This window comes from Scleropages formosus, chromosome 17 (assembly GCF_900964775.1).
Source record: "Scleropages formosus chromosome 17, fSclFor1.1, whole genome shotgun sequence".
NCBI classification, from domain to species: domain Eukaryota; kingdom Metazoa; phylum Chordata; class Actinopteri; order Osteoglossiformes; family Osteoglossidae; genus Scleropages; species Scleropages formosus.
In genome coordinates this window covers 15733488-15745340 of record NC_041822.1, presented here as the reverse complement: position 1 = coordinate 15745340, position 11853 = coordinate 15733488, and positions in this window count along the sequence as shown.

Below are 11853 nucleotides of genomic sequence, written 5' to 3'. Positions count from 1 at the left end.
TGTTTTTATTTTAATTGCAGGAAGGGCTGCAGGTACCTTAGTGTTTGTTATGTATTGTAATATAATTCTTTGCTTTTAACATCTAGATGATCTTATGCCTCTATCCAGCCCAAGCTGCACGCACTTCCCCACTATTGACAACATGCTGCAGAAAGAATGGAGTAATAAGAGAAAATAATGTAGAATAACTAAAAGTTTTAAGGTTTAAGGAAGCACTTTGAGATAGTTTTTTGTTTCTCTGAATACAATATTTGTTTGTATGTGAAACAGATGAGAAAAAAATGTCTAAGAAAGCATTTGTAAGGTCATTGTAAAGTTAATTTTAAAGACTTTAAAGGTTCTGTTTCGGGGCCTATGCGTTATGTGCAGGCGGTGTAAAGCATGAGCCATAAAAAAAGGTGTATCTTTTATTGCTATGGTAATATTTCACTTTGTCTATGCAAAATGCAAAATGCATTTAAAATGGAAAATCTCAAATATGTACATAACAAGATTCGCCAAAGAAATGAAATCTTCAGTATTACATATTATTCTCAAACAGCCCTTCCAGGCTACAGGCTGGCCGTCTTCTTCGCTTTAAATGTGCAAAGCTGCGCATGCAGATTGGTATTATAGTTGGCCATGTGCCTCTTATTCACACAATGAAAGAATTTCTAAAATGTCAGTTCTCTACATAACAAATATTGCAAAAACAAGTCACACAATGTCACAAAATATGGTTCTCCCATCTGTTACATTGAGACAAGCTCACTGAAATCCCATTTTTGCTGTTCCACGGCTGCACTAAATATTCTTCCACTTGTCAGGATTTAAATTTGTTTGTTCCAGATCATGTAACTGAACTTTCCAATCTCTGCAATCTGACACAATTAACCTGCTCTCAAATTGCAGTTTGCCAGCTGGTTAACACTTCTGACTGCTGGAAGTGCAGCTGGATTCAGAGATTTCCCCAGCAAAGTTCTTCCCTGGCAGAACAATCGATCTGTTATTTTTTACCTCCCCTGCTACCTTTCCTTCTCTTACTTCCATGTTATTGGGCATCCCCTTTGGTGCAAGAAAGCCCTGGACCAGTAACCATTAATAACACAGATCCTGTGAAGCATCCAAGGCCTGCAGTCTTCTGCTACCCTTAATTTCTTTCTAGTTCTGTGTTCACAAGCCTTCAACAAGGCAAGCTTGAAAATTGAACACTAGCATCATTCATCTGAAAAAAAGATGATTTTGTAACTTATTACAACGTAATTTAAGGTTATGCTCAATAACGCATTCAGCTTTACTGTCCTTCTCCAGCTTATTTATCATATGTAAAAGGGTATACTTGTAAAATAAATACCCTTATATGCACTATACTTGAAAATATATTTATTGAAACACTGAAGCATATTTGTGTATAATTTTCAACTGTGCTTCTATAAAAGATCTAAGCAATTCTAAGCTTCTCCTAAATTGGAACATATACTTTTTTATGTTGTTGAGTAACTATAATATAGTTTTTAAAAATCTTATATTTCCAACTGATGCAAGACACAAAATAATCTACCTTTACCTTCACATATGTTGAAAATCTTGGAGGTAAATTTTATACAAAGAACTGCTTTGTTGCTGTGGATGTAGTTGTGACATATTAGTCCCTTTTCTAACCCTCTGTAATAAACTGCTATTTTCATCTGCTAAAAGAGACGGGACTATTTTAGTTGAAGTGTGGCAATATGCTGTCTGTGGAATTTGGAGCTGTGTGTTAATCCCGCAGCACAGCATGATCCAGCACTGCATGTTGTTCTCAGGTTTTCAAGCCATTGAATTGGTTAATATGAACCCCTGGGAGGTAGAGATAAGCTCTATTGATGCTGAAATATTTTGAGGCCGTCTTCAATCCTTCTGTTTTGACGCATTGCTTTAATTTTTAAATTAAAATTCAAAGATGTTTGGAAAAGAGTGTGCAAGCATGTACATCAAATTACATTATTAACATTTTTTTAATTAGAGCTCCTTTTTAGGAGATTGCTGGCATTTGGCAACCTCCACCTCACAGAATATGTCATGAGTGTGGCTCTGATGTGCTGAAAATAACATTTTGTTCTGATCAGTAACAGGAAATACTATGTAAACAAATCATATTTCAAATAAAACATTTAAACAATGAATAAAAATATGTGCAAAATATAATGCTGTGATAGGCTGGCACCCTGATTCATGGCCTATTTTCCTATTTTTCTATTTAGCAGAAGCCAAATACAGTAATGAACAGTATTTATCAGAAATATTATTGAATACTGGCATATGATGCACAACATGTGAATATATAATAGCCAAAGCCCTTTCCACTTTCTGACCATATATATATATATATGTGTGTATATAGTATATATAAAATTTTCATATATTCAAACTTATAACCCTTAAGCTCTTTTCTTTCTGCTGATGAGCTCATTGCATGGCCTGTTCACGTGATCGTTAAAAAAAAAAAAAAAAAAAAAAACAAACAAAAAAGAACAGCTTTGTTACCGGCAATTTTGAATACTTCCCCACCCTCAGATACCCAGTTTTTTTCATCCTTTCATGAAGTTGTGTAGAAAATACACTGAAATATTTAGGGGCCAGACATCTCCAGGGACTTCAGTACCTTTTACCTTCAAACTCTGAGTTGGAAGTTAACTGTCTTATTATTATTACGTCAAAGTAAAACAAAAAAACAGTTGCATGGAGTACTTTTGGGTCTCACAGAAGTTGTTCTACATCAGTCCAAGCAACTCATCAAGGCTTTCCTTTCCCCAGTGTCTGCTGTGTTTCTCTCTTCTGCATGTCACACACAAAAGAATTAAAATACCATAGTAAAATGAGCCAATGGCTTGCAACATATCATGCCAACACTTCCGTCTTTCTTTCCTGCAGAGTTTTCAGAAGTAGGAGATCATGGTTAGTCCCTTTCTGAGCTTCTCACAGATGGAAAACTCAACTGGCATAATGAGATTCCAGACCTTGGAGATGATCTTGGGAATTGCTCTTGGTCGCCAGCCCACCAGGTCCTTGGGCCTTTCAGGTCTTCAGTGTGAATTTCCAACGCCCCAACCAGCTGCTTAGGAAAATGGAAAGGTTGATGGGATTAAAATGAAAGATCATAAACCACTTACAGGCAGAAAGGATTTGCTCAGATGCCCTCTTGCCAATTTGGGCAACATTGCCAGCAAAACAAATAATAATACTAAAACCATAATACAAATAATTTAATATTAAGGACAAGTTTTCTCAGTTTACAATGTGTTTTATATAAAGAGAGGCAAGACACACCTATATTTGTACATATGGTCCTGGAAGGATCATTGTACTCCAACTGGGGTAAAAAAGATCATCAAAAAGATGAATGAATGAATCTTTCATTCATTATCAATAACTGCTTGTCCAGTACAGAGTTGCTGTGGTTCGGAGTCAATCCCAGAAGCAGAGGATGTGAGACAGGATACACCTTGGATTGGACATAGCCCACTGCAGGGCATTCACACACAGATACGCAAACATTAAGTGCAATTTAGCTCACCAGTTCAGCAGAAATATATGTTTTGACTGTGGGAGGAAACCAACAGAAACATGGGGCAAACACAGACTGAGTTGGGATCAAACCCTCACCTGAAAGCAGAGCACAAGAGCTCTGAGGAACCAGCACTACCTGCTCCACTACCATGCTGTTCCTGATCTAATCCAATTTTTTGCAGAAATTAAAACAATATATCAAACCTTGGTAAATGTAAACGTAAACCTACGTTGAATACCCGTGGTTCATTTTCTAAAAGAGCAACGAATAAAAACTATAAGCACTGGAAAATATTATCAGCTAGGGATGAAAACAACCATTAATATGTTACTAGGATATACAGAAATAATCAGTTCCCTCGAAAGAGTGTTGTATATTTATAATTATGGTTACATTTCATGCATGCCTGCATTCATATCAGGAAACATTTCCACTAAGAAGTGAGTGTCTTGGTGGTTCATCTTATTTCCAATTTTGGGTGTACTCTGAGATCATCATCATAGTTGTTTATTGTCTTTAATCCACAATATGTTATAGCTTTATACTTTTGCACAGCCGGATCATATACTTTCAATATCTTGCTGGTGAATGTACCGCAGTCCCAGGGGTATTAAACCAGCAACCTTCATGCAACGAGTCTGTGCAGCATTACACCACCTGGGCTGAAAGAACATAGAGGTGGTGCAATATCTTCAGTACAAGTAACACCTTTGCACTTTTCTGAAGTAGCTTTTGTAGTTCCTCATTCTGTTTCTACCGTTGTTCTGTTTTGTCAATAGCTGAACTTCAGAGCTGCAGAGAAATCGAACCCTCAAGCCCATCTCTGGCAGGTGGGAGGATCTGGTGCTTTCTGGTTTGTTTGAGCCACGGGCTTGTATCGGTCAAAGGATTTATTTTTCTTTCACCATTTGCCCAGTTGTATTCTCTTGTTGATACATTTCTTTTGTTGTGTTCAGTGGATGTAGTTCTTGAATTCAGATTAACCTGCATTAAACTATGAGGCGGTCAATTTCAAAGAATGTCCAACTGAAATCATAAAGTAGTTTTCATTAATTTTGCTGTAGAGCTTTGGTGTGTCTTTATTGTGTGTACAGGACAGAATCAAAAAACATTTTTCATTTGTTAACACAATGGAGCTACTGAAGTGTAGTACTGGTTAGAAAGGGCAATGTTCATGTGGCCAGCTCATTGAAAAACAATCTTAAATATGGCTTTCTGGCCTTTTCATGAGAGGCATGACCTTTAGTCAAGGGTGATGCTGAAGGTGCCATGAAGTGACGTGAGGGTTGGATTAATGGATCAGCTCAGACATTTTGACACAGTGCAACCTTCTGGGAACGCATCCCAGACTCCCATGTGGGGGTCCGAACCCCCCAAAGCAGGGCAGGTGTGGGCTTGCCTTCTGCACCATCTTCAGAAGTGATGGCCAGACAAGGATGGGGTGGTGGGGTACGGCTGGGGGACGCATTTCAGAATCGTGTTTGTCAGTTCATATTGTGTATCTGCAAGTGTCAGACAGCTGCGCAGGCATATGATACCATGAAGACCGAGCTGGAACACAAGGCGCTAAAACAAACGGATGCTGCAATAGTATAACCATTTGTTTTGGTTTAAAGTGAAGAGGGTGTGTGCAATATTCAGTCCATCAATCAATCAATACACTTTATTTTCCCCGACTGGGAAAATAGATTTACAACAAAAGCTCATGTTACCAAAGGAACACCAAAAACATCACAAGCAACAAATGTGTAATATAGCAATATGTTAAAAAAAATCCTCTTTGTAATGTTCTTTTAAAGAAGAAAAGTGGAATTTGATCAAATAATATGAAAATTCAGCTGCCATATTTGATTACCACACTTACTTTTAGATAAAATTGCAATATAAGTAAATTATTTAAAGAGCAAAAGCACTTCGGTGGTGTGGTGGCGCAGCAAGTAGGGGTGTCACCTGACAGCATGCGGGGTGGTAAGAGAGAGTGCATGTTGGATCCCCACTCAGCCTGTGTGGAGTTTGTCTCATTGTCCTTCCACAGTCCAAAGACATGTAGTTTAGGTGGATTGGTGATGCCCAGTTGTGTTTTTGTGTGGCTGCACTTGCAATGGACTGGCATCCTGTCCAGGGTGTCCCCCCCTTAGCCTTCTGCTCAATACCTCTGGGATAGGCTCCAGTTCGCTGCAACCTTGCTCGGGACAAATGATTTTTTGAAATTAGATGAATGGATGGATGCAGGAAAAACAACTGATGCTCCAGTTGTGTGAATATCTCGAAGTCGGATATAGGATCAAGTCTGTTCTCCAGTCATCCATCCATCCATTTTCAATAACCTCCTGTCCTGTGCAGAATCAAGGAGGTCCAGAAGCATTGGGTATAGGCAGGAAACACTATTGACAAGGCACCAGCCCATCAACGACTAATCGCACACACACAGAGCAATTTAGAGTCACCTGACACACGTTTCTGGACTGTGGGAGGAAATCAAAGCTCAAGGGAAGCTATCAAAAACACAGGGACCAAATGCGATTCGAACCAAGCTGTGGGACATTGCTTAGCAATCACATTATTAGAAACATTTAATTCAGTTTTAAACAAATACGTATGAATTTACATAATTCATATTTCACTGATCCTCCCAGTGTATCAAGAAGCATAAAACTGGTGGAAGAGAAAACCAGTGAAACAGGTGCATCGTTGTCTTGTGTGGAAGGAATGGACATTTTGTGTCTAAATGATGGACGCTGTCTTTGCAGTCACACCTCGTGTGTCTCTGTGCTTTTGTTCATCTGTGGGAATGATGGAAGGCCCTTGCCCCTGGTTGCCCTCCCCCCCGGGAAGCTAATAGGAGGGGACCATCCTCATCTCGAGTTTTCCAGCTGCGGGTGGCAGATCAAGGAAAAGTGACCCCCCCAAGTCACCCTGGCCCCACTGCCCCCTTCACTCACCCGTGGGACCCCCACCCCTAAAACAGACCACCATATGGGTTTAATGTATAATGCATAAGGCCGACATCCAGAGCGGGAGAAAGGTGCAGGCCCAGGAGAGCAGCTTCAGAGGTAATTAGAAAACCTAATGGTTGTCTTTTAGGAACATCACTCGCTCGCTTTCATTTGGAAAGCAGCAGGTGAACGCGGCTGTCGGCCGTTAGCTCTTCCCTGCCCCTCTCCCGTTCCAGGAGCGCCGCGGTAAAGGCAGCTGTCACTTTTCATGAGGCTGCCTGGAGCCTCTCTCTTTCGGTCTCAAAAGACAGGCTTTCCGTGCTCCGCTGGAAAACATCGCAGGTACAAAACGAAGAGGTTCAAAAAACATCTGTGCCGCTTGTTTGCTTTGTCTTTTCGCAAATAAAACTTTACACGTGTAAACACGCGCACACAGGAGCAACCACAAAGGAAAACTGCAGCTTGATGAGGAAAAATATATATAAACTACGGCACTCGAGAATTAGATGCAAAAAAAAATGATTGCGGAAGGTTCGCGCAAAGACGCGCATTCGGGAAAATGATGAATTCTTGACAGCGATATTTTTTTAAAAACTGCTTTTGAAATAACAGGGCCCAAATTATTCTTATGACAGACTTTATATTGTATTTTAGTGAGCCCTATGTTATTGGTTCAGTGTAACTGTTCTTACACCGAGAAATCACAGAATGGGAGAATATTAACATCATTTGTCATACTTTTGAAACAAATGCTTCATTATTGCAAGATAAAGTCGGCTGCTATCCAAACCTTGTGTTCTGCGCATTCAAGTACGAACAAAATGATGTCACTTTGCGGACGGAAACGAGTAGGTCTCATTTCCAAAAAACACTGGAATCCTTTCATTTTTGCGCATATTCCGAGCTCTGCATTTCAAGTTGATCTGTAGCCCTTATGTAGGATGACGGTGGTCAGAATGGATTATGTAATACATTCACATGCTGACAATGAGATGTGAAACTATAAAATCGCCTGCACTCATATAGAACTGCAATGAAAGCAAACGCATTTTTTCTTTTCTTTTTTTTTTTTTTTTTAATAATTATTTTCCCCCAGGGACAGAATAACAAAAACATGATTTCTGACGTGGGAAGGCTGTAGAGAAGTGTGGTACCGGAAATGAACGCAGCGCAGCCAGGGAGGTCTGTACATGACAGTGATCCCACACTGGGGCCGGGCACGTGGGATGACACTAATGAACTGCTCGGTTCGTAGTGGGACTTTGTGACAGCTCCCAAAGGAAGATGTCAAAAAAAGTTACAGCCCACTGGTCCACAGTGATGCAAGCAGCAAAACACAAACACAATTGTTTTTCACGAATTATCTGAGCGTGAACCCTTTGACTAGGAAATCTGAGCATCACAAATTATAAATATAAGCAAAATAAGACAAGAAAAACCATTTTCCAGTCAATAAACCTTTCTGCTCGTAAAATCAACGGAGAAAATTACATTTATTTTGAAGGAGTTCATTTCAAGAAACATGAAGAGGAGGTAGTTAGTAAGAAGAGGCGCACTATAATTTTGGGAGCGGTTTCTGTAAATTTGCACTGAGAAGTATTTTTAACTCTGCCGTGTGTTTTCTGTTGTGCAAATGTCGGGAAAATCAGAAGTGGGGCATCGCATCCAAAAATCTAATCTTAAAATGTAATCTGTTCTAAAAAAAAAACCTAATGCCTACTGTATTTTGCTGCTAATTTAGAGCCAAAGCAAGAAAACCATTATGTGCTCGGTGAGCACTCATAATCTAAGTGAGGCGCATTGCTTAAATTCGCTAAAACGGGATCAAAAGGAAATAACAAAAAGCACATGCCGGAGCACTTTATACTTGTGATATTGTCAATATGGACAACGGTGCTGAGCTTTCAAACAGCTGCGCTGCACTGTGACTGATGAAATGTTCCCGCTTTAAAAACTCGCAGATTCTTGAGCTCTTTCCGCCAAGGAATGCACTTTGTCAGCCAGTGAAACTCAGCTCTGGAAAATTACAATGTGTATAAATCAGAGGTGAAAAAGACCGCGAGTTTCGTTGCTTCTCTACAGCTGCAGCCCAGCAGAGACGCAGAAAAAAAGACTAATTTCCCAGAACCACACATGTTTAATTGCCCTGTGCAATAAGCTTGTATTTATTTCAGAAACCTGGCTTATCCTGTTTCACCGTTACCCCGAAACTCATTTTAGGTTACTCTAATGGCTGTGAAATTAGTTTGAATTCATCTTGCATATTTCTAAATAGCAAAGACGCCTGCTTTTAATTTTTCATTTAATGTATGTGTGGGAAGCTTGAGCTGCTGGGTCCTCTCATCTCCATCCAATACTAGGCTTTGCGTGTCCTTAATAAAATGTCAGGGACCAGCACGTGATAGAATGGCGCTGCTAATCTTTGCGTGAGATGCAGAATCATAACTTCGGTCCAACATTTTCTAATTCATTTCCATGCGTCTCGGTTCGTCTGGCAAAACACGACCTGCTGCGTAACTTCTGGGCGAGAAACGTGTTTCGGCTTCTTTGCTTCGAGGCATTGCTTCAGTTTCACCCTAATTTTTAGCCCGTGGGAACATTCTGCAGATTCTCGGTGCGGGGATGTCTTTTTGTCGCTGCCATGCAGCAATGCTGACAGACACTGCTGTCAAATACTCAGTTAATGGGATTTCAGAATGAAGAACTTACCCAAGATCCTTTGCGTCTCGCAAAACACGCCAATTTGTTTGTTCCTGGAACGTGCGCCTGTTACTCTGAGCATTTTCCGCAATCAGAGGCTGCGCTCGCTGCTCCCTGCCTCTCGGGCACCTCTGGTCACTTTGTCCTCCGCAGTCCAGCTCTGTTGCAGCAGCCAGTAACTGTTGAGTAACTGTTTTCCTTTTGGTCACTGCGGTCACTTCACCCTGACCGCTCTTGGACATGGTCTTCACCTCTCTGGACGTTGGTACAAGACATGTGTGGGCACAAGGCATGTCTCAGAATGCAATGTAAGATTATTATATACACACACACACACACACACACACACACACACACACACATTTTCGGAACCACTTGTCCCATACAGGGTCGCAGAGAACCGGAGCCAACCCGGTAACACAGGGCGAAGGCCGGAGGGGGAGGGGACACACCCAGGACGGGACGCCAGTCCACCGCAAGGCACCCCAAGCAGGACTCAAACCCCAGACCCACTGGAGAGCAGGACCATGGTCCAACCCACTGCGCCACCGCGCCCCCCATTATTATATACACTCATCATTTATTCATTTAGCCAATGCTTTTCTGCAAGGTGACCGACAATGGTGGGTTTGCACACTAAACTCCTTACAACCATTTACCCACCTGTACAGCCAGGTTAGTTAACTGGAGCAGTTCAGGCCAAGTACTTTGTGCAACAGCATTACAGAGGAGGTGGAATTTGAACCCAGGTCCTACAGCTGCCACATTCTAACCATTAAGTCACCAACAGAGCCCCTCACTTTTTACTCTTCCTCCTTTCTACAAGCATTCATTTCAGCAGCTTAACAGATTTATTTTTTCTTTTTTTTTACGTTTTTGTCAACTGAGAAGGAAATTCCACAGAGGTCCTCTTTTTTAAGGCACCAACATTTATAGACTGACGACCACCTGCGCATGCAGTTGAAAAGAGAAGAATTTCCTGTTCCTGCTGCTGCGCCGCCTTGGTGTGAGAGCGGCATCACCACACCAAGAGCTACGGTAAGAGAGGGCTTCACACAGTGTAATGATCTTTCACATCTAAGCCTTTCTTTACACTGGAGCTGCTACAGCTGGGTCTCTGCCTCATTTATTTATTAGCATTTATTTGCCAGAACCCTCTTCCACCTCGCAGCTTAGTAACAGGGTCAGTAATACACACTATAGAGTATGTTATTATGCTTTTTGTTCTGAGTACAATTATCTTCAAATGTGTCATGCTCATTCTCATTTGCACATTTCAGCAACACCCTATTAAATCAACAATGGTAATAGTGTTGTTTACATTTAAAACTCATTGTACTGGTATATATATGGTAAAAATAAATAAATAAATAATAAATAAATAAATAAATAAATCTTCTTTTTGCAATGTCTGCAACCGCTCGTCCCAAGCGAGGACATGGGGAGCCGGAGCCTATGTGGCAAGACAAGGCGCAGGGCAGAAGGAGGAGGGGACACACCACGGATGGGACACCCGTCCACCACAAGGCACCCCAAGCAGGACTTGAACTCCAAACCCACAGCTCCACCGTGTCCCCCTAAGTAAATATTACATAAATATTTTCTAATTAAAATATTTATGATTATATTTAATATGAGGGAGTTAGTTAAATCACTCAAAAATCATTGCAGCCACGTAGAAGGTAACAAAGAACAATAAACCTACAGCCATCCTTGGCCTTGTCAGACTGCCAAGTGCCGATATATTGACTGATACGTATGGATATGTTCTCAGTCAGCAGCGCACAAGTTCAGAAGAAAAAAGAGAAAAGGAAAAATTAGGAGAAATTAAGAGCAAAAAAAAACAACAAAGCTATACGGAGGGAATCTCCAGGGACCGAAACACTTTCTAATTTTTTTTTTCATCAATAACACACTAATTACACAACTGGGGAATTTTCCACTTCAGGTGCCTCTTTCATCTTCATGGAAGCAAGGATGCTTAGTGATCTGAAAACATAGCAGCAGCAGGTAGAGAAATCGGGCGAGCCCAGGACGACACCTAGGAAGCCTTTGACTTTGACTTGAGTGGGTTCATTCACACCCGTATAGGATGGAAAGTTAAATTTTAAATGGAACACCTGGTGAGTCCGCTTCATATGTATAATAAACAAAGACATAAGAATTGCCAAGATGTATATAATATATGTATATATACTGTATATATATATATATATATAAGCATGTATGTATGTCTTTATATTCATATATATACGTATAATACATATATACATTTACATTTATTAATTTAGCAGACGCTTTTCTCCAAAGAGATTTCCAATGGATACTATGTAGTGCTCTCAGCCCACACACCTTATTCACCGTGGTGACTTACACTGCTAGATACACTACTTACAAGGGGTCACTCATCCATACATCAGTGCAACACACACACTCTCTCTGTCAATCACACGCTATATATACAATATATAAACACAAAAGCTATGTGAAAAGTATGTGACATTAACGTATCGGAATCAGTGAAACATTGTGCCAGTTTGGAGTAAAATTAGTTTCTTAACCATGAGCAGTACTGCGAAGAAATACACGAGCAGCAGCTGTAAAATTAAAAAGAGAGTGAAGCTGGCCCACAGTCAGCAGCGAGAGGCATATGAAGGCTTAGCCCACCGCTGCTTGGCAAAGAGCCGA